This window comes from Schistocerca nitens, chromosome 4 (assembly GCF_023898315.1).
Source record: "Schistocerca nitens isolate TAMUIC-IGC-003100 chromosome 4, iqSchNite1.1, whole genome shotgun sequence".
Lineage (NCBI taxonomy): Eukaryota > Metazoa > Arthropoda > Insecta > Orthoptera > Acrididae > Schistocerca > Schistocerca nitens.
Genome location: NC_064617.1, coordinates 126,317,195 through 126,340,418, shown reverse-complemented (window position 1 = coordinate 126,340,418; position 23,224 = coordinate 126,317,195).

Here is a 23,224-nt window from a genome sequence, read left to right as displayed (position 1 = left end):
TTGCAAACGTCCCCATCCTTTGACTCAGGGATCAAGACGTGGCTGCACGATCCGTTACAGCCATGCGGATAAGATGCCTGTCATATCGACTGCTAGTGATACGAGGCCGTTCCGTATTACCTTCCTCAACCCACCGATTCCATATTCTGCTAACAATCATTGGATCTCGACCAACGCGAGCAGTAATGTCGTGATACGATAAACCGCAATCGCGATAGGCTACAATCCGACCTTTATCAAAGTCGGGAACGTGATGGTACGCATTTCTCCTCCTTACACGAGGCATCACAACAACGTTTCACCAGGCAACGCCGGCAACTGCTGTTTGTGTATGAGAAATCGGTTGGAAACTTTCCTCGTGTCAGCACGTTGTAGGTGTCGCCACCGACGCCAACCTTGTGTGAATGCTCTGAAAAGCTAATCATTTGGATGTCACAGCATATTCTTCCTGTCGGTTAAATTTCGCGTCTGTAGCACGTCATTTTCGTGGTGTAGCAATTGTAATGGCCAGTAGTGTATATTGTTATGGGAGGTCAGATAAATATTACCTTCGAAGAAAGATTATTTTTAGACATCAAATTCACAAACCATAATTAGTTATTTATTGAAGTGAATACTGAAAAAGTAAAAAATAAATAAAATAATATCGGTCTTATTAGACTTTCACCATATTAAGTAAGCGAATCTTGAGGGCATAGCAGGAAATAATACAGTGCAGCCGATAAAATTGCCCTGTCTAGACCGCCCCAATGTACGAGGAGCGTTCCATAAGTATTTCAAGAATTTTGTTTTTCTTGGCCAATTTCGGTAGGAAAATGCGGAATTTGTTGTGGGACATCGTGGAATATTTCCGATTCAGTCCCTATAGTTTCATAATGTTCTGACTGGAGACGGCGCTATATATCTAGCATTCAAAATGGCGTTCCAAGCGGAGACCTGTCATTGAGTACCTTCCGACGGAAAAGCAGAGCATCGGAGATATTCATAATCAGTTTTGTAATGTCTACGGAGACCTAACAGTGAACAAAATCACGGTGAGTCGTTGGGCGAGGTATCCGTCACTGCAACAAGGTCGCGCAAACATTTCCGATCACTCACGTGCCGGCCGGCCTCGCACGATGGTGACGGACGCATTCGAGGTGATCGACGGATCCCAGTCAAACACGTCGCTTCTCAAATGGACCTCTCTGTCGGTAGTGCTGACACACTCGTCCACCAGTAACGGTACTCAAAGGTGTGTGCCAGAGGGGTTCCCCGCCGCCTTGCAGAAGACGATAATGAGCAACGATGAACCATCTGTAGGGACGCATCCGTGGGATGACGTGGAGGTTATTCATCCAGCAAGACGTTGGCTCCCACAAGACCTCATAGTAAGGTGGTGTAAGGCCGTCACACTGAACTGATAGTCAGTTAGTTAGTTACGTGTTCCATTGATCAATGGCCGGCCGAAGTGGCCGTGCGGTTAAAGGCGCTGCAGTCTGGAACCGCAAGACCGCTACGGTCGCAGGTTCGAATCCTGCCTCGGGCATGGATGTTTGTGATGTCCTTAGGTTAGTTAGGTTTAACTAGTTCTAAGTTCTAGGGGACTAATGACCTCAGCAGTTGAGTCCCATAGTGCTCAGAGCCATTTGAGCCATTGATCAATAGCACGGAAAAACCATTATGATGTGGAACGTGTCAAATGTACAAGAAATGCGCACAGTAAACACAAGTTTTTTTTTACATTATAGTGTTATACTTAAATATTTTTATTATGGATCCCATTCCGTTAAATGGCACACAATGCATATATTATATCTCTAGATTTATTAACTCATAATCAAGAATTCATCTATGGTATAGAAGGAGTTGTCAAGGAGGTGTGATTTAAATTTGTTTTTGAAACTATTACTGCTGTCTGTCAGACATTTTATTTCATCTGATAATTTATCAAAAAGTTTTATAGCAGCATATTTTACCCCTTTCTGTGCCAAAGATAGGTTAAGTAAAGGATAGTGTAGGTCTTTCTTTTTTATGGTATTGTAATCATGAATATCGGTGTTGATTTTAAACTGTTCCATGTTGTTAAGAAAAAAATTCATTGCTGATTAAATGTACTGTGAAGCAGTTGTAAGAATTCCTAACGTTTTAAACAGATGCCTAAAAGATGTGCGACTATGAACTCCACACATTATTCTAACTACTTTCTTTTGAGCAGTGAATATCTTTTGCCTAAGAGTTGAGTTGCCCCACAATATTATTCCGTATGACATCAGAGAGCAGAAGTATACAAACTACGATAGCTTACTAATTTCTACATCCTCAAAATTGGCAATTATTCTGATTGCAAAAGTTGCTGAACCTAGTCGCTTTAGGAAATCAAAAATATGAATTTTCCAATTAAGATATATTATGCTGAAAACTAAGGTTTTGTAGCCAAAATGGTGAGAAATAATACGGTGTATTAGAATCGTGAAGAGAGCCAACCAGCTTTCAAAAAAAAAAAAAAAAAAAAAGAAGTGTGTTGCATTACTTACTGGTCGCCCTTCGTAGGCTACAAGATAATTCTGCTAAGATAAAATTTGGTAAAACATGGATAGTAGGAAATAAGCGGCGTTAGAAACAGATAGAATGAGGATCACACTATCACAGAAGTTCCATTGCTTATCGTAACATCGCGATGCTCCGAAGAGTGGTAACTATACCTCTGAAGTTGGGGTCCTGTTCATCGTTTAAAAAGTCATCTGTCAGTGGAGTGCAGTCTCGGTAAGGGAGCAATGCAAGACCACAACGCTCACGCAACGACTGCGAGTATTTCGGGTAACGACACGTCACCGGTGTAGCCCAGATGTAAGAAACAAGACCAAACAGAAGGAAATATCAAGCTCCACCAGAAGGTTCCATTTCTGTGAAAGGTGAGCAGGGCACTTCCCCGAAACGACATCATTTTTTAACTGCGTGCTCTAGTTCACAGGAGGCGTACATGGTGCAGTTCGATAAGCTACGTATGCCGTCGGTTACGCAACGATATTACTCGGAACACGGCGCTGCAGTTAATTTTGCATTGCACTCATTACGGATTCATCAGATATTTCCTCCAGAGAGACCGTACACACAGCCTACACCGGCACAGAAAGCCGTTCATTAGCAATGCATGCACCCCAGCGCAGCAGAAGACGGCGCCATGGGGTGGTGAATGGACGCAGTAACAACTGTAAACATTGCCAACAGTGCAGGAAGCGCAGCCAACTGACCGCCTCTGCTACTAGTCTGACTTGTGCCCGTATCATGACTACGAGGCACTTGTTTCTGACACATGTCGTTATGCTCCAGCGAATATGTTGAGTGCCCAAAAGGAACAGTACGGCTTGTTCCATGCAGGGACTTGCCCTACATCATGCCCGAGTGTTCCGACTACATGCAGCGTATGGTCCATATGCACACACGACATCATGCGCCACAAGATGTGTGGAAACATTACCGGCCAGTGAAATGCATCCACATGTTCACCAACATTTCCCGCCACTGTTGCTCGGCATTCCTTGCAATAATACATATCCAGGACATGAGTGTTTACCTGGTATCACGAACTGTCCTACCCGTGACGTCAACTAATTGTTTCCGACCATGAATAACTGTCGCTTTTCCGACAGTTGTAGTAGTACGAACATCCCTTCACAGTTTTTGCAGACTTAAGAGTGGATATTAATGTTTCCCTGATTTTTATTTACACTCCTGGAAATGGAAAAAAGAACACATTGACACCGGTGTGTCAGACCCACCATACTTGCTCCGGACACTGCGAGAGGGCTGTACAAGCAATGATCACACGCACGGCACAGCGGACACACCAGGAACCGCGGTGTTGGCCGTCGAATGGCGCTAGCTGCGCAGCATTTGTGCACCGCCGCCGTCAGTGTCAGCCAGTTTGCCGTGCCATACGGAGCTCCATCGCAGTCTTTAACACTGGTAGCATGCCGCGACAGCGTGGACGTGAACCGTATGTGCAGTTGACGGACTTTGAGCGAGGGCGTATAGTGGGCATGTGGGAGGCCGGGTGGACGTACCGCCGAATTGCTCAACACGTGGGGCGTGAGGTCTCCACAGTACATCGATGTTGTCGCCAGTCGTCGGCGGAAGGTGCACGTGCCCGTCGACCTGGGACCGGACCGCAGCGACGCACGGATGCACGCCAAGACCGTAGGATCCTACGCAGTGCCGTAGGGGACCGCACCGCCACTTCCCAGCAAATTAGGGACACTGTTGCTCCTGGGGTATCGGCGAGGACCATTCGCAACCGTCTCCATGAAGCTCGGCTACGGTCCCGCACACCGTTAGGCCGTCTTCCGCTCACGCCCCAACATCGTGCAGCCCGCCTCCAGTGGTGTCGCGACAGGCGTGAATGGAGGGACGAATGGAGACGTGTCGTCTTCAGCGATGAGAGTCGCTTCTGCCTTGGTGCCAATGATGGTCGTATGCGTGTTTGGCGCCGTGCAGGTGAGCGCCACAATCAGGACTGCATACGACCGAGGCACACAGGGCCAACACCCGGCATCATGGTGTGGGGAGCGATCTCCTACACTGGCCGTACACCACTGGTGATCGTCGAGGGGACACTGAATAGTGCACGGTACATCCAAACCGTCATCGAACCCATCGTTCTACCATTCCTAGACCGGCAAGGGAACTTGCTGTTCCAACAGGACAATGCACGTCCGCATGTATCCCGTGCCACCCAACGTGCTCTAGAAGGTGTAAGTCAACTACCCTGGCCAGCAAGATCTCCGGATCTGTCCCCCATTGAGCATGTTTGGGACTGGATGAAGCGTCGTCTCACGCGGTCTGCACGTCCAGCACGAACGCTGGTCCAACTGAGGCGCCAGGTGGAAATGGCATGGCAAGCCGTTCCACAGGACTACATCCAGCATCTCTACGATCGTCTCCATGGGAGAATAGCAGCCTGCATTGCTGCGAAAGGTGGATATACACTGTACTAGTGCCGACATTGTGCATGCTCTGTTGCCTGTGTCTATGTGCCTGTGGTTCTGTCAGTGTGATCATGTGATGTATCTGACCCCAGGAATGTGTCAATAAAGTTTCCCCTTCCTGGGACAATGAATTCACGGTGTTCTTATTTCAATTTCCAGGAGTGTATTTTTACATGTTATTCCTACAACATTACTGCATCAAATGACTAAACTTTTTCTCTTATTTTATCAAATTTAATTTCGCACTCAATTTTCTTTTAAAAGACCAGACATGTTAATCAGTTCCTTAAATGTTGTCTTATACTCTCTTATCGAGACTTAAGTATCTTTTTTCCTTCTTTCTTTTGAAAAGGCATGCAGATGTATTCTTTCCTAATTTCCTTTCCAGTGCGTGAGAATACTACCGACTCCACTTCAGTCTGACACAAATTGCATGCGGAAAAGGAAAACATGGCTAGCGTCAAAATGTATTTGGGACTCTGTGCCACTAAAGAATTGCTCCGGTGAGAACAAGAAGTCGGTACAAAACGTGCATGGAAGAAGCCAGATAACGAAAATCTGACAAATGTAAAGCCTGTCGACTCAACTACAAAGTGCGTCTAAGAAGTTCGGTGAATGGTCTCAGAAAATTTCTGGACGTACATGAAGACTCCTGTGTGCGAGACACCCGTGGGGTCACCACTGGATCTTGTGAAAGGAACACAAGTAGCAAGCAACTTGGTGTCATCCGTGATACGCCGGGAATCTTTCCAAGGAATCGGCAAGGCATCATCAGACTACACACAAAATGTATTAAAGTTCATGGCGGTCATATTGAGACCTTCTGTAGGTGAATTAAACTGGGGTTTACTGATAGTAAAGTACACTACTGGCCATTAAAATTGCTACACCAAGAAGAAATGCAGATGATAAACGGGTATTCATTGGACAAATATATCAACAGTCATTGGATCTCGACCAACGCGAGCAGCAATGTCGCGATACGATAAACCGCAATCGCGATAGGCTACAATGCGACCTTTATCAAAGTCTGAAACGTGATGGTACGCATTTCTTCTTCTTACACGACGTATCACAACAACGTTTCACCAGGCAACGCCGGTCAACTGCTGTTTGTGTATGAGAAATCGGTTGGAAACTTTCCTCATGTCAGCGCGTTGTAGGTGTCGCCACTGGCGCCAACCTTGTGTGAATGCTCTAAAAAGCTAATCATTTGCATATCACAGCATCTTCTTCCTGACGGTTAAATTTCACGTCTGTAGCACGCCATCTTCGTGGTGTAGCAATTTTAATGGCCAGTAGTGTATATTGTCTCCTTTACTCTTTGCCTAAAATGTATGGTCCATACTGCCTACGTCCTCCACCACATTTTAGAGACCCTAACACGAAAACGAAACATTTTCGAAAATAGGTTTAATAGTGCAATTTTTCTCATGGTACCCGTCTACCATCCAGAGAGAGCATGAGCGTCAGTTTTAATAAGAGTCAAAGGGTCGAAATAATTCCCTGTTTTATAACGTGGTCACCGAGCCAGTTGTATCAGACAAGTAATTTTAAAAATGTTTTGTATTTTTATTTGAAGTTACAGTCAAGAGTATTTTATCTTATTATTATAGTTTTGCTCCATCTTAAAATCGTGTTATACAGTTGACATGTTTGTCAACAATATGTGTAAGCAGCCTGTATTTTGACTGCTGCAGCTGCCTTTCATTCTGTATTATGAGCTGACACACTAGATCGAGCAGCAGAATTGCAGACCTTACCACTTCCACATATGGCTTATTTGACAATTAAATTTTTTTGCTGTTTTCACGTGGTGTGGATTGTTATCGTTTTGTTCGTTCTCAGAAAGACAGTGGCTTGGAAGGATCGGATCTTAGATTGTAGTATGAGATCTCGTTTGCAGAAAAAGGAGTGTTACTGCGTTAACATTACTACACAAAACGTGGGTCTGCTGGCCAGATGCATTCGGTGAAAGCTCGTCGCTGCGGAAAAAGTTACGCAATTTTCGAACGTGGCACGGTTACTGGACGCGTGTGGAAAGCTGAAACACAACACTAAGCATTGGTTCTTTACGTAACTTCGAACAGTAGGTTTTCTAGTCGCTGTCAATAAATTCGTCATATGTTTGTCGTCGTCATCACAGGTGAATATTACTGACACAAAAAGATAGTGGAAAGTATGTTCAATCCAAAAATATGGGACCCGAGATTATATATTTTGCCAGTTCCTTTAGCAACAAGAGTGAAGAAATCATCAGGCAGATCATACCATGAAGGACGGAAAAAGACGTTTCGTTGGCTTTATTATAACAAAAAATCGAACAAACGCTCTGTAGTGTGCATGAAGACGCTTTAGAAGGTTTCAGTACACTGATCTGTCCGCAACTGCTACTTCTGCGGACAGGCATTCGTGTAATGTAATTGGTTCTAAATGAATTTCCCAGTGATAAAATGTAATGGAACGTTTCAAAATTCACAAAAAAATGTGGGGTCCGTCGTTCGCCCGCGACTGTTCTGACAACTGTGTCATCTCTTATATCAACGCATAAATTGGGACATATGAAAAAATGCTTGCTTGACGATTTAAAGATAATTTAGACTGTAATTTTTGAGTCAGCAAGGAGTAGCCTTCCGGAACTCACATCGATGAAGCATCAAATACACTGACGGAAAAAGAAACACAACGCAAAGAAGGAGTTGTGCGACATAGCTAAAGTTGGTAGGCTTGTTTCTACATCTGAATAACGATGTACATGTAATTTTCGTATCTGTCGCGTAGGAGTGGCGATAGTAGTACCACTATGATTATACAAATCAGATTTGCTTTAAATACACGCCGTAACGATTGTGAGTGTTAGTTACCTTTTATGTTGGCGATGTTAGTCAAGAATTCCTTTAAGGCGATAAAGATGCCATTATCAGCACCTTGCTGAGTTTGAATGAGGTCGTGTAATAAAGCAATGAGAAACTGAATGTTCCTTCTGCGATATTGCACGAAGACTTGGCAGGAATGTAGTCATTGTACATGACTGCTGGCAGAGGTGGTCACGAGAATGTACGAACACAAGGAGCCCGGGCTCCGGACGGCCACAAGGCAGCACAGAGGGAAGACCATCGTGTTCGGCATATGGCTCTGACGCATCGCACTGCATCTACAGCAGCAACCTGAGCAGCAGTTGGACCACAGTGACACAGCGAACTGTCACTAACCGGTTACTTCAAGAACAACTCCGAGCTAGACGCACTGTAGCGTGCTTTCCATTGACCCCACCCCAAGCTACCGCCATTTGCGACTTCAGTGACAGGGTAGTGTGGAGGTCTGGTGTGTTGTCTGATGAAAGCTAGTTCTGTCTCGAAGCCAGTGATGACCGCATATTGGTCGAGCGACTGCAACCACCCTGTCTGCGTGCTAGACACACTGGACCTATAGTCTGGGAGACGAGTCTTTGGTAGTGACAGCTCGGTAGCGTCTTTCCGTAGCCTAGCGACCGCAGGCAGGCAGCCAATGACGGCCTGACTTTGAGCGGGTAGCAAGGGCCACGTTGCCGCTCTGAAACCCGGTCGCGCGCGCTTATGAAACTTACCAGTGTCTCGCGTGCAGGCGGTGCGGTCGTTCGTCGTTTGTCTGAAGTTGAATTCGCAGTTTATTTCGTTTTTGTTGTTTTTAGTGTTTCTTTGTTTATGTTTCGTTGTAAACAATGTCTGCTGCGGCGGGTAGTACCAGCCCAACACAAGAAGTGAAACGGAGGAAGAAAAGTGTGCTACACACCCAGGCCCGTGAATTCGTGTGCTCTGTGAGGGATTACTCTGAGAAAGAAAAGGACAAAGATGGGCCCTTAATTCCTGTTGTTCAGGTTGTGAAGAGAACTGCAGCAGCATTGAAAATAAGTAAGAACACTGTTGTAAAGATAGGGAAAGAACAGTATAGTGTAGATTGTGACGAGAGTGGCACAACAAAGCTGCACGCACCAGGAAAGAAGCGACCGAGAAATAAGCAGGTGACAGCTTTGGACGATTTTCAGAAAGACGCTATTCGTCGTCATATGTACAGCTATTATAAGAGAAGGGAACATCCCACTCTATCTAAATTACAGGTGTCGCTTCAGAAAGACGATCTTTTTAAAGGGAGCAAATTTTCATTGCGTACAGTGTTGAAAGACATAGGCTTCAGTTATTCACTGTTTAACGGACGCAAAATATTAATGGAAAGGACAGATGTAGTTGCATGGCGGTGCAGATTTGTGCGCAGGATCATGGGTGTGGAATTCGAAAGTATAGTGTGGTTAGATGAAACTTGGGTCAATGCCAGCCATTCTTTACGTAGAGGCTGGAATGATGGAACGCCCGACGGGACAATGGCAGTGCCTGTTGGCAAAGGAGGGCTATTATTGTCTTACATGCAGGAACATCAAAAGGTTTTGTGCCAAACTGCTTGAAAATGTTTCGGTCAAAAAAGACGGGAGATTACCATGAAGAAATGAACAGTGTAGTATTTCAAGAATGGTTCGAGACATCGATTATGACGGATCTGACAAGTCCATCAGTGATTGTTATGGACAATGCGCCTTATCATTCCGTTGTTCACGATAAGGCACCAACCTTGGCAACAAAAAAAGACGATATCATTCAGTGGTTGAAACGGCGAAAAGTAGATTTCAGAGAAGATTTAAGGAAGGCGGAACTGCTCGAAATTGTGGCACAAAAGAAACCCCAATTTCCAATATGTGTAATTGACGAGATTGCTAAAAGGCACGGGCATGAAATCGTTCGGCTTTCTCCATACCACTGTCACTTCAATGCAATTGAAGGAGTGTGGGCGCAGATAAAAAATTACATTGGTGCAAACAATAAAAAATTCACGATCTCTGAAGTGGAAACTCTCCTTCCAGCAGCTATCAATAAAGTGACAAGCGAGGCGTGGGCTAAAATTGTAAACAGCACTGCAAGTGCCATCAGAGAGGCGGCCAAAACCGAAGGGGTTGTGGAAGAATGCATCGAAAATTTAATTATACATCTGGGAGAGAGCAGTGATAGTTCGAGTAGTGCTGAGGAAGACAATGTCAAATCAGATTCTGACAGTGGTGTGAGTGGTGTTTTTCCATTACAGTAACTACAACGTATTCAGGAATGTAAGGAGGGAGTTTGCTATCGATCTACAACCAGATCATCATATTGTGAGTACTTTCTTCAGATTATATTTCTTAATATACTGACCAATTATTCTGTAGCCTGTAGTAGAACAAATTAATAATGCTAATACTTAACAATGGAAACCAAAACTGCTAATGTTCAACAACTTGCGAAAATAGTCTTCATTTCAGTTGTGAAGTTTAACAAATAACTTTATTATGTTTCAGCATCTTAGATACTTGTACTAAATAGCTCTTATCAGTTTTCCAGTTAATATATTTCAAGCATCAACTTTAAATAAATTCACGCGTACCAATACGACTTGTATTTTGTCTCGCTTTTATTTCTGCTGCTAGAGAATGCGTGTAGCAGACAGGGCGCCGCGTGCTGTGAGCCACGTTCGGCAACAGCGCCGTCTGCCCGCCGGAACTGTCAGTACCAATCACTCGTCTCACGGACTATACATCTGGAGTTATGGTCTGGGGTGCGATTTCATATGACAGCAGGAGCACTCTCGTGGTTATCCCACGCACAATTCTAAGTCAGTTTGGCGGTTAAACCTGTCGTACTGCCAGAATTCCTGGAAGTGTTTTCAACAGGCTAACGCTCGCCGACATGTTGCCTTGTCCTGGTTGATCACAAGATCTGTCTCCAATCGAGCACATATGGGAAATCATCGGCGCGACAATTCCAGCGCCATCCACAGACAGCATTAACCGCCCTGTACTGACCGACCAGGGCAACGGCCTTGCCGCAGTAGATACATCGTTTCCCGTGAGATCACCGAAGTTAAGGGGCTCCGGAACGCCCTATACTTGCAATGTTAAAATAACGCTTATAAATTACATCTTTCCTCACAAAGTATTTGAGGTAGGAAGTTGAACTTTTTACAGATTATTTATTGGAATATGGGCTACAACTTAACACAGGGATTTTACAAAATTTTAGTTCAGTTATTAAAGATGATTTTTTTTCAATTTTAATGAAAATTCACAACATTTTTTTGCAATTTTTTATTTATATATTCAAAAATACACCGTTTTTTGGAAAAAGGCAGTGTTAAATTATGCAGAAGGTACTGTGTAACATTTACTGAAAGTTTGAAACAAATATGTTTGGAAGATCCTTAGAAAACATGTAATTAGTATGAGAAAATAAAAGTTTTGGGAATCGAGCGACAAAGATTGGATTAACTTTTTAGTGCATTCCAGGTCCATAGGATGGATTATCTTCATCCTCTGCAAACTCCTCCTCCAGCTTCCTCTTGTTCCTCCTCCTGTTTACTCTTGCTTGTATTTCTAGACTCTTTACAGCCCTGTCTGCAGCCCGAAGGCGTTCCTTGTCTAAAGCAAGCATCGCTCGTACCATGTTAGAACCTATCTTCATTCACATATTTCTAAATACCATCATTGAAAGTCGCAACAGCATCATACACACCAAAGTGAAGTGTTTCTATTCCAACAAATACAGTCTTGGGGATTCTCGACCATATAACACTATTTACACTTTCATTGGGGTTTTGAGTTTTTCCGTGAATATACTTTTTCAACAGTTCAGGTGCTGCTAAGTCTCTGAAAATAGGTTTTATCACCTCCATTATTGCATGAGGCAGACTATGCTTATGAGTGTACACTTCACCAGTTAGCAATCCTTTGTTATATTTACACCAACGGTCTTCTTCTTTGGGACACAAGCTATGTTGGGGATTTTCATCGTCTTTATTGTTTACAGTAATAACACATACCTTTGGCTTTCCAACATTTCTCCTTTTCTTAAAAGCCTTTAGAGGATTTCTAATAACTTTACTTTTACTCATTATTATACTTCAACAAAACAGAGACTCAAGAAACAGAATTAATTACGAATATTTTCGAGATAACGACAGAGTAAATAAACATGAAACAATCGACAATCACACCAGCGATATATATTGAACCATCACAGGTTAGCCACAACACATACTTTATCTCACATCACTAAAATGTACCTGATGAACACGGACGTTAATAACAACACCATTTGACAGCAGTTTAACAGCGCCACAGTGGGTCACGCCCATGTAGAACACATTTCAAAAAAAATTTAAAAATAGTTGTAGTCTTCGGAATTGAATAAATTATATATCTATTAAAAGGTAATAGTCTGCAGATTCAGAAAACGCAAAAAAGTAAAAATTGAACTTTTCATGATTTTGAGCCTTAAGTGCTGTCGGGCGTGGTCGGCACTAGGATGGATGACCATCCAGCCGCCATGCGCTGTTGCCATTTTTCGGGGTGCACTCAGCCTCGTGATGCCAATTGAGTAGCTACTCGACCGAATAGTAGCGGCTCCGGTCAAAGGAAACCATGATAACGACCGGAAGAGCGGTGTGCTGACCACACGCCCCTCCTATCCGCATGTTCAACTGAGGATGATACGGCGGTCGGAGGGTCCTGATGGGCCACTTGCGGCCTGAAGACGGAGTGGTACTGACCGACCAAGTGCAACAGGCATATAACTCCATCTCACAAACTGACAAACGGCACCTGTACAACACGATGCATGCACTTTTGCATGCTTGCATTAAGCATTCTGGTGGTTACCCCGGTTATTAATGTACCAGCATTTCACAGCGATGGCTTACCTCGCGCTTACATTAACCTCTGATCTTGTAATGTCAATCACTTAAATATTTACATAGAGAAATGTAGTCCAGAAATTTTATTACTCTCCATTAAGTATTTTTTGGTGTTGCGATTTTTTTCCGTCAGATCATGAATCAATTGCTGTTGCTTAGAGGAAAATATGCTCCTGAATTGAACTCTTTGCTTCAGCGAACTACATATAAGTTGGTTTTTCACGATATATTGAATGAAATTACTCTCTATTCTCCAGTGACTTACAGAAAAATATTATTAAATTCATTAGGGTGGCACGACCTTTTTCTCTCATTGCAGATGAAACTTCGGGCATATCAGCGATCTGATGGAACTAATCTTCAGATTTGTTGATAAAAATCTGCAAGTTGATGGATTGTTTATGCCCTTCTGTGGAATAGCTTCAACGCTTTCTGGGACACTGAAATCGACCAGGATATCGTAAGACGTTTACTTCTCGACGTAAAATACTGTAGTGGTCAGTATTATGCTGGCGCGAGTAATATCAGTGGACATTTAAGGGGATTACAAAGTAGGATTACTCATTTGGAGCCGAGAAGTATATTCGTTCATTGTTCTGCATATAATTTTATTTTGGTAGTTAAAGATGCGATGCAAGGTTTTAGTTACCTGTGAGACATTTTTACTGAATTCATATCATTTGTAAGGCAGTCGACAAAGAGGCTAGGTTGTTTCAGCCGCGACAAGAAGACACGAAGATGGTGTTGTAAAAAACATTCTGAGTTTGACTTTTCGACCATTCTGTCCCACAAGGTGGTGTGTGAGGGTACAATCACTAAAAGCGCACCGAGCGAGGTGGCGCAGTGGTTAGCACACTGGACTCGCATTCGGGAGGACGACGGTTCAATCCCGTCTCCGGCCATCCTGATTTAGGTTTTCCGTGATTTCCCTAAATCGTTTCAGGCAAATGCCGGGATGGTTCCTTTGAAAGGGCACGGCCGATTTCCTTCCCTATCCTTCCCTAACCCGAGCTTGCGCTCGGTCTCTAATGACCTCGTTGTCGACGGGACGTTAAACACTAACCACCACCACCACCATTAAACGCGTTGGAAAGTTATTATGATGTTCTCTTCAAATTTTTGGAAGATCTGTCAGAAGAAAAATGTGAATCCTGTGAGATGGCTACTGGATATTTTCCAAATCTACATGATTTCAGCCGGCCGAAGTGGCCGTGCGATTCTAGGCGCTGCAGTCTGGAACCGCGAGACCGCTACGGTCGCAGGTTCGAATCCTGCCTCGGGCATGGATGTGTATGATGTCCTTAGGTTAGTTAGGTTTAAGTAGTTCTAAGTTCTAGGGGACTAATGACCTCAGAAGTTGAGACCCATAGTGATCAGGGCCATTTACATGATTTCAGATTTATTTTTTCCCTCTTTAGTTTTCGGCAGGACTGAACACCTTCCTGCCTCTTTTCAGAAGAAATCATTGTCATACCGAGTAAACTTTGGTGTAAACTTTATCTGCAAGTTTAGTTTCACACACGGTTACATTTTTGCGTTGTATAATGAAAACATGACGAAAGCAAATGAACCAAACATTGATGAACCAACTTTCCCTAGAAAAAAGAGGATTCCAAAGCGCTATGGTGAAGGCAGTGATCCTCACACGTATCAAACGCCGGAGGAAGTATACCGACAAATATTTCTTTAAATAATTGATGTGGTCATGGAATCGCTAAATCGTAGATTTCAGGCAATATTTCTGGACCGTATTTCACAATTGAGCTATTGTTTTTTTTAAGGCATCATCAGTATTCTGACTGATTTGATGCGGCCCGCCATGAATTCCTCTTCTGTGCCAACCTTCTCATCCCACAGTAAAACCTGCAACCTACGTCCTCAATTATTTGCTGGAAACTGGACGTATTCCAGTCTCTGTATTTTTCTAGTTTTTGCCCTCTGCAATCCCTCTAGTACCATGGAAGTAATTTCTGACGTCCGCAGCTTGTGGTCGTGCGGTAGCGTTCTCGTTTCCTGCGCCCGGGTTCCCGGGTTCGATTCCCGGCGGGGTCAGGGATTTTCTCTGCCTCGTGATGACTGGGTGTTGTGTGATGTCCTTAGGTTAGTTAGGTTTAAGTAGTTCTAAGTTCTAGGGGACTGATGACGATAGATGTTAAGTCCCATAGTGCTCAGAGCCATTTGATTTGAACCAATTCTCTGACGTCTTAACAGATGTCCTATCATCTTGTCTCTTCTCCTCATCTGTGTTTTCCACGTGTCTTTCCTCTCCGATTCTGCGCAGAACCTCCTCATTCCTTACCTTATCAGTCCACCTAATTTTCAATATTCGTCTGTAGCTCTACATCTCAAATACATCGATTCTCTTCTGTTCCGGTTTTTCCACAGTCCATGTTTCCCTGCCATACAGTGCTGTACTCCAAACGTACGTTCTCAGAAATTTCTCCTTCAAATTAAGGCGTTTGATACTAGCAGACTTCTCTTGGCCAGGAATGCCCTTTTTGCCTGCTTTTGATATCCTACTTGGTCCGTCCGTCGTTGGTTATTTTACTGCCTAGATAGCTGAATTCCTTAACGTCATTCTACTTCATGACCATCAACCCTCATATTAAGTTTCTCGCTGTTCTCATTTCTGCTACTTTCGTCTTCTTCGATTTACTCCAAATCCAGGTTGTTTATTCCCTTCAGCAGATCCTGTAATTCTTTTTCAATTTCACTCAGGATAGCAATGTCATCAGCGAATCGTATCATCGATATACCTTCACCTTGAATTTTAATCCCACTTCTGAACCTTTCTTTTATGTCCATCATTGTTTCTTCGATATACAGATTGAACGGTAGGGGTGAAAAACTACATTGCTGCCTTACACCCTTTTTAATCCGAGCGCTTCATTCTTAGTCGTCCACTCTTATTACTCCCTCTTGTACATATTGTATATTATCCTTCTCTTCCTGTAGGTTAACCCTATTTTTCTCAGAATTTCGAACGTCGTGCACCATTTTACGTTGTCGAACACTTTTTCCAGGTCGATAAATCCTATGATCGTGGCTTGATTTTTCTTTAGTTTTGCTTCCATTATCAACACCAACGTCAGAATTGCTTCTCTGATGCGTTTACCTTTCCTAAAGGCAAATTCACAGTTATCCAACACATCCTCAATTTTCCTATACCCTTTCAAATGGTTCAAATGGCTCTGAGCACTATGGGACTCAACTGCTGTGGTCATAAGTCCCCTAGAACTTAGAACTACTTAAACCTAACTAACCTAAGGACAGCACACAACACCCAGCCATCACGAGGCAGAGAAAATCCCTGACCCCGCCGGGAATCGAACCCGGGAACCCGGGCGTGGGAAGCGAGAACGCTACCGCACGACCACGAGATGCGGGCTATACTCTTTCTTCTGAATATTATCCTCGTCAGCAACTTGGATGCATGAGCTGTTAAGCTGATGGTGCGATACTTCTCGCACTTGTCAGCTCTTGCAGCCTTCGCGAACATTGTGATTGATATTTTCCGAAAGGCAATGTATGTCTCCAGACTCACACATTCAACGTACCAACGTGAATAGCCATTTTGTTGCCATGTCCCCCAATGCCCTGATATATCACCAGATTCACACATTCTACATACCAACTAAATAGTCGTTTTATTGCCACTTCCATCAATTACTGTAGAAATTCTGATGGATTGTTATCTATCCCTTCTGCCTTAGTTGATCTTAAATCCTCCAAATATCTTTTAAATTCGGATCCTAATATTGGATCTTCCATCTCTTCTAAATCGACTCCTGTTTCTTCTTCTATCGCTTTAGGTAAATCTTCCCCTTCATAAAGACCTTCACTGTACTCTTTCCACATACCCGCTCCCTCCTCTGCATTTAACAGTGGAATTCGCGTTGCACTCTTAATTTTACCACTCTCGGTTTTAATTTTGCCGAAAGTTGTTTTGACTTTCCTACAATCATTTCTTTTTCGATTTCTTCACATTTTTAGGCGGCCATTTCGTCTTAGCTTCCCTGCACTTTCTATTTATTTCGTTCTTCCCTCTTTCGTCGATCATCTGAAGTATTTCTTCTGTTACCCATGGTTTCTTCGCACTTACCTTCCTTTCACCTACTTTTTGTCTTTCCAACATCTGTAATAGCCCGTTTATGAGACGTCCATTCCTCTTCAACTGTACTGCCTACTGAGCTGTTCCTTATTGCTGTATCTATAGCCTTCGAGAACTTCAAGCGTATCTCGTCATTCCTTGGTATTTCTGTATCCAACTTTTTTGGGTATTGATTCTTCCCGACTAACGTCTCAAACTTCAGCCTACTCTTCATCACTACTACATTGTGATCTGAGTCTATATCTGTTCCTGGGTACGCCTGACAATCTAGTATCTGATTTCGGTATCTCTGTTTGACCATGATGTAATCTAACTAAAATCTTCCCGTATCACCCGGCCTTTTCCCAGTGTACCTCCACCTCTTGTGGTTCTTGAACAGAGTATTCGCTATCACTGGCTGAAATTTATTACAGAACTCAATTAGTCTTTTTCCTCTCTCATTCCTTTTTCCAAGCCCATATTCTCCTGTACCAATTTCTTCAACTCCTTCCCCTATCACAACTGAAGTCCCCTGTCACTATTAGATTTTCATCTCCCTTTACGTACTGTATTACCCTTTCAGTATCTTCATATTTTTTCTCTATCTCTTCATCTTCAACTTGCGATGTTGGCATATATACCTGAACTATCGTTGTTGGTGTTGGTTTGCTGTCGATTCTGATAAGAACAACCCTATCACTTAACTGTTCACGGTAACATTCTGTCCTACCTTCCTATTCATAACGGATCCTACTCCCTTTATACCATTTTCTGCTTCTGTTGATATTATGCTATACTCATCTGACGAGAAATCCTTGTCTTTTTTCCATTTCACTTCACTGACGCTTCTGTACCTAGATTGAGGCTTTGTATTTTCTTTTTCAGATTTTCTAGCTTCTCTACCACATTCAAGCTTCTGACGTTCCATACCCCAACTCGTAGAACGTTATCCTTTCGTTGGTGAATCGATCTTTCTCGCATGGTCACCTCCCCCTTGGCAGACCCCTCCTGCAGAACGGAATCGGGTACTATTCCGGAGTCTTTTGACAGTGGAGAAATCATCATACTTTTTCAGTTACAGGCCATTTATTCTGTGAATACACGTTATGTGTCTTTACTGCTGTGATTTCCATTGCATTGTGCATGCTCGTGCCGTTTGTCGTTGCTGATTCTTTCGCCTTTAGGGGCAGTTTCCCACCCCAAGGACAAGATAGTGCCCTGAATCTCTGTGCGCTCCTCTGCCCTCTTTGACAAGGCCGTTGGCAGAATGAGGTTATTTCTTATATCGTAAGACTTCAGCCGGCAATGCTGATTATTAATCAAAATTTGAGTAAGGGCGTGTTTCGAACCTGGACGGAGAATGTTTTGCTTACTAATCAAAGACGCTACCTCTAGACCACGCACCTACCTCTATTACCAGCGGTCAAATTGTTGCTCATCGAGTTGAGCAATTCTATGACAGATTTTTATAAAAATAAGCTAACACTGCATAGGGTAATGTTCGCAAAATTCTCAAAGAATGTGTGAAGTTTGCATGGATAACACTGTTCTACAAAAAAAAACTTTTTTTCTATTTCTGATAAAAAGTATTGTGATCCTAGTTGTAATTTCAGTGCTGAATTGAAAACTGTTTTTGGTTTTTTTCTGTCAGGGATAGTTTATGAGTAATCGCAATTTTATTTCTCTTTTCAGTTTCTGATATAGTGCAGCAAACGTGAGGTGAAATTCGACAAACAAATGCACATCTTTATGATGTTATAAGTTCATCACATTAATGGAGGGTGGTATCTAACATATAACACAGTAACCTTTGTGTATACACTTTGAAGCATATATTTGACATGAGAAATTACAGAAAATTGACAAACAATGAGCCACTGCCTTGTAATGCACATCACTTTTTTCTCTTGTATTCTGAATCTTTCTTCTCTCGAATGATATTCCAGCAATAATCTGCTAACATAGAAGGTACCCACTTCCCTTCATAGTGCCTTTCTATGATAGAAATGTCTTTATGGAATCTTTCGGCATGTTCATCCGATACGTCACTACAACTCTCTGTGAAGTAGTTCAGATGAGAGTCCAACATATGTACCTTTCAAAGACATATTGCACCCCAAATCCTGATATGCTTTGATCATATCCTTCACCATTGCTTTGTAGTTAGTAGCTCTTCTTCTTCCGAGGAAGTTTTCCGACATCATCTTGAAACAGTCCCATGCGGTTTTTTATCAGTTAAACATGCTTCAAAATTTGCATCTTTCTGCAGCTCTCTGATTTGTGGGTCCACAAATACACCTTCCTTTATTTTTGCAGCTGAAAGACGGGGTAATTTGGTAGCTAGATATACAAACCCACAGCCTGTTGGATCCATGGCCTTCACGAATTGTTTCATCAGGCCAAGTTTGATGTGAAGCGGTGGAAGTAGTATATATTCAGGAGCTACCAGACTTTCACGTTGTACATTCTTTTCGCCAACTTTCCCTCTTCGCCTAGGCCATTTCTTTTTCACGTAGTGAGAGTTTTGGTCTCGACTATCCCTCTCGCAAAGAAAACAGGCATACTTTGTGTAGCCTTGTTGCATTCCCAGTTCCATAGCAATTACCTTGAAATCTGCACATATTTTCCATTTGTGTTCATTGTATTTTAATGAATTTAGCATCCTTTGTACGAATTCGTAATTCTCTTTTGTCAAACTAGCGTAAGATACTGGAACAGAGGGTATTTTATTTCCGTTATGGAGCAAAACACCCTTCAGACTTGTTTTCGATGCATCTATGAAAAGTCTCCACACCAGTCAAATATAAGTGAAGTTCAGCACTTTCATCAGGCCAGCAACGTCATTGCAAAATGTCAGTGCTTCGTCAGTTGAAAAATAAGAAATAAAGGCATGTTCTCTGTGCCTGAACACACTGATTTTAGTACTTTGGTGCAGTAGATTATACTCTTGTAATCTTGAACCAAGCAGCTGCGCCTTTTGTTTACTTAGTCCTAGATCACGTACTAAATCATTTAAATCTGCCTGTGTTAACAAATGTGGCGATGACTCACTTGTGCAGTGATATAAAGAATCATCATCTGTGTTTTTATCAGTGCTACTTATTTCACTGTCACTCAGAATTTGACCTCGAGCTCTTGAAGGTACTGGAAGGTTGTCGGAATGCTGAACTGGCATTCTCGCTGAAGGCAGATCTGGGTAAACAATGTGCCTCTTCGACGTTTTGCTTGTAAAACCCTGAATTTTTGTTAGACAGAAATAACAATCAGTAACATGGTCCTTAGGCTCCCTCCACACCATGAGAACAGCAAACAACGCCACATTCTCTTTACCTTTCCACCACTGAATTATTTTGCAGTAACATGTAGCACAACAGAAATGTGGTGCCCATTCTTTATCTTGGTCTCCTACCTCTACTCCAAAGTAATGTTTGTATGCTTTCTTTATGACTGAAGAAATTTTCTTCCTATTTCTGGCAAAAGTGAACTTCCCACACATGTAGCAGAAGTTTTCCGGCTTATATCGACATCCACGATGACGTGGCATTTCTGCAAATTTAAAAATACCACTTTGGTAATACATCTGTATTAAATTAATAGTAGGGAACTAGAGGAACGCTGATGTGTAAAAACAAGCAGTCGTTTTACCTTCAGCACCAGGCTCAATCAGTTTACACACAGGAACTAAAAAATTCAACCGTGCTCAGAAATATGACAGACAGTCACTTGTCAGCCAAAACACCCACTTGTTAAGACTGACACAAATTGCGGCTCACACCACTGTTGTAAACTCGATGCAACTGCCCCTAGGAGGCGTGAAGCTTTACTGCCGAGGCAGCGAGCGGCTGTCGCCGTTCGAGTTAATGAGATGTTTCAGGTGGTGTTAATGACATACGTGTGGCGTGGGATAACCTAATGATGTCTGATTCTTCCCACCTGCTGTTGCACAATAAATTATCACGTTCTATCACTCCTGGATGCAGCAACATAACCGTATTTCTCTATAACGTCTCTGTGTTTGCCATGAATTGTGAATATACATATATACACGTATTACATAAAAAGTATCCCTGACAACGATATTTTGTTTACATATTTGAATTTCCCACGGTAAAATGGTCTAGAAGCACATACTTTAATATCAGAAATAGAACCCATGTAGAACAGTGTAATTTGAAGTGTACTTGTTACTTCTTGTATCTCTCGGCGATTGTCAGCACTTAAACGACTGAAAACGTTTTTGCGGTCAACAATGACACAAAAAAATTGGATGATTTGGTGTTTTCACATGTTCAGGAAGAAATGAATAAAATATTCACATTACCAAAACCACAAACAAATACATGAAAGCAAATGACATAAGAAAGGGTGTGTTTTATAATGACGGTTAGCACGTCATTGTTATTATTATTATTATTATTATTATTATTTAAAGTTAGTCACTTTGCAGTTTCTGTTCACAACAAAATCCGTGCATAGTTATTTCTGCGATACAATTAAAATTCTTTTCATTTATGAAGAGATTACGTTTTAATTTGTATGAATGTGGTATTTTCGTTTCGTAAGTTGTTGATTATATCATCCCGTCTTGAAATCGTTGTGCATGTAAGTAGTTTAAAGTACACCGTACTTGATGGTAGCAGATCTAACTAGCTTCTTATGAGTGAATTAAAAGTTGAAAAGCAGACTAATAATTTAATAAAGAAAGTATCAGTTGATGTCACGATTCCGTATCCTGAGAATTTTCATTGCAGTAACATATCCTTGTAAACCAAATCCAGTAGCGCGACAGCCCTTGCGGCCGTAGGCTTGTTACGTAGATCTTTCTGCAGGCGGACACGTGGTCCGTGCCACGCTTTGGTCCGAGGGTTACCACCGGTATTCGTTTCAGACTGGGTCGATCGTGGAAACTTATGGCCTTTGCGTCGATCAGAGTACATTTAGACCCGGATTTGAACCCGTTTCTCTCGAGTTTGTCAACCTTCGGTTACCCACTCAGCTAGGGCATCCCCAACTACCTCTTACAACACCGGTATATTTAACTTATCGCAGCACACCCCTTTGTGATATAGGCAATGTTCATAAACATAAACAAAAGGTAATTATTTTCAAAAATATCGAGAGTCCTCTGAAAACATACACCATGTTCCGCCATTGACATGCACCCACAGAAATATTGGAAAGTCAGCATCCGTGTAAGAACCCCGCTCCTTCTTCATACATACCGCGTAGGAATGTTGAGAATAAGATAAGAGAAATTAGGAAGCATACCCAAGTATATACCCATATCTCCGAAAGAAATATAACAGAGACATACAAACATACATAAAGTACCCTCCACAATTCACTGTATAGTGGTCTGCAGAATGCGTAGATGTTACTAGCATTATGGAGGAAGGGGATTTGAATCCCTGTCAGACAATCCTGATATAGGTTTTTGCACCGTTTTCTAGATTTTCTTTAGACGATTTTTTCTTCTGTCCTTAATTTAACTGGCGCTCCTTCTCTGATTACCTTGTTGACATTAGGAGTTTCAGTATTAGCCATCCACCTTTGAGCGTTCTAAGATAACGTAACGATTGAAAAATAAATAGCTATCACATTTTAAAAATGATTTCTTTCAGTACAGATAAGAATAACAATGACGTCTGCCGTGGAAACGCCATCCAGCAAAGTTAATGGGAAGCCGCATTATCAGCTATTATCTCACTGAAAACCAGAATTCTTCGTTCTTCATTCTCTCCATCACGTGCTATATACAACACTGAATCCCAGTCAGCCAAATTCAAGAGTCACAATTTGTGAGCAGCACATGTTTATTGTTTAAATGAGCGAGCAGAATATTCTGCGAACTTCAGTCTCTGGGGCGTGTACTATACGCAACGACAAATTCCAATCAGCTATATTCAAGATTCATAATTTGTGAACAACACGTGTTTATTGTTTCAATCAGCGAAATGTTGCACTAAATGAATTGACGCCCGAGTGCAAGCTGATCACGTCCGTTCAACTCCTGACTAAGAGAATGGAGCCTAATTAGAGATGCGATTCATTAACGCTCTGTTGTCTCGCAAATGCAATTCTTCCAGTCGCTTCGAGCTTTAAGCGTATCTCTTCGCACCGCAGAAAATAAAAATCAGAGAGAACTTTTAGTACTGGATGCATGCTGAATGGGTAATTCAGCTGCTACAAAACAGTCCAGTAGCTTTCGCATAATTACTGCATTAAACGGAAGTGTCGCTATCGTTGCATGTTGCATGCATCCCACAATCTACGCATGGGCCAACTGGGGCCGTGAGCAGGGCGGCAAATTCATAGGAACGTCTGATTTTCGAACGAAAAATTTACGTCTCAAAAAAAATTTAAAAAAACACACACAGCACCAATAGTTTCTGGAATTCTTACTAGTGAGAGGAAATCC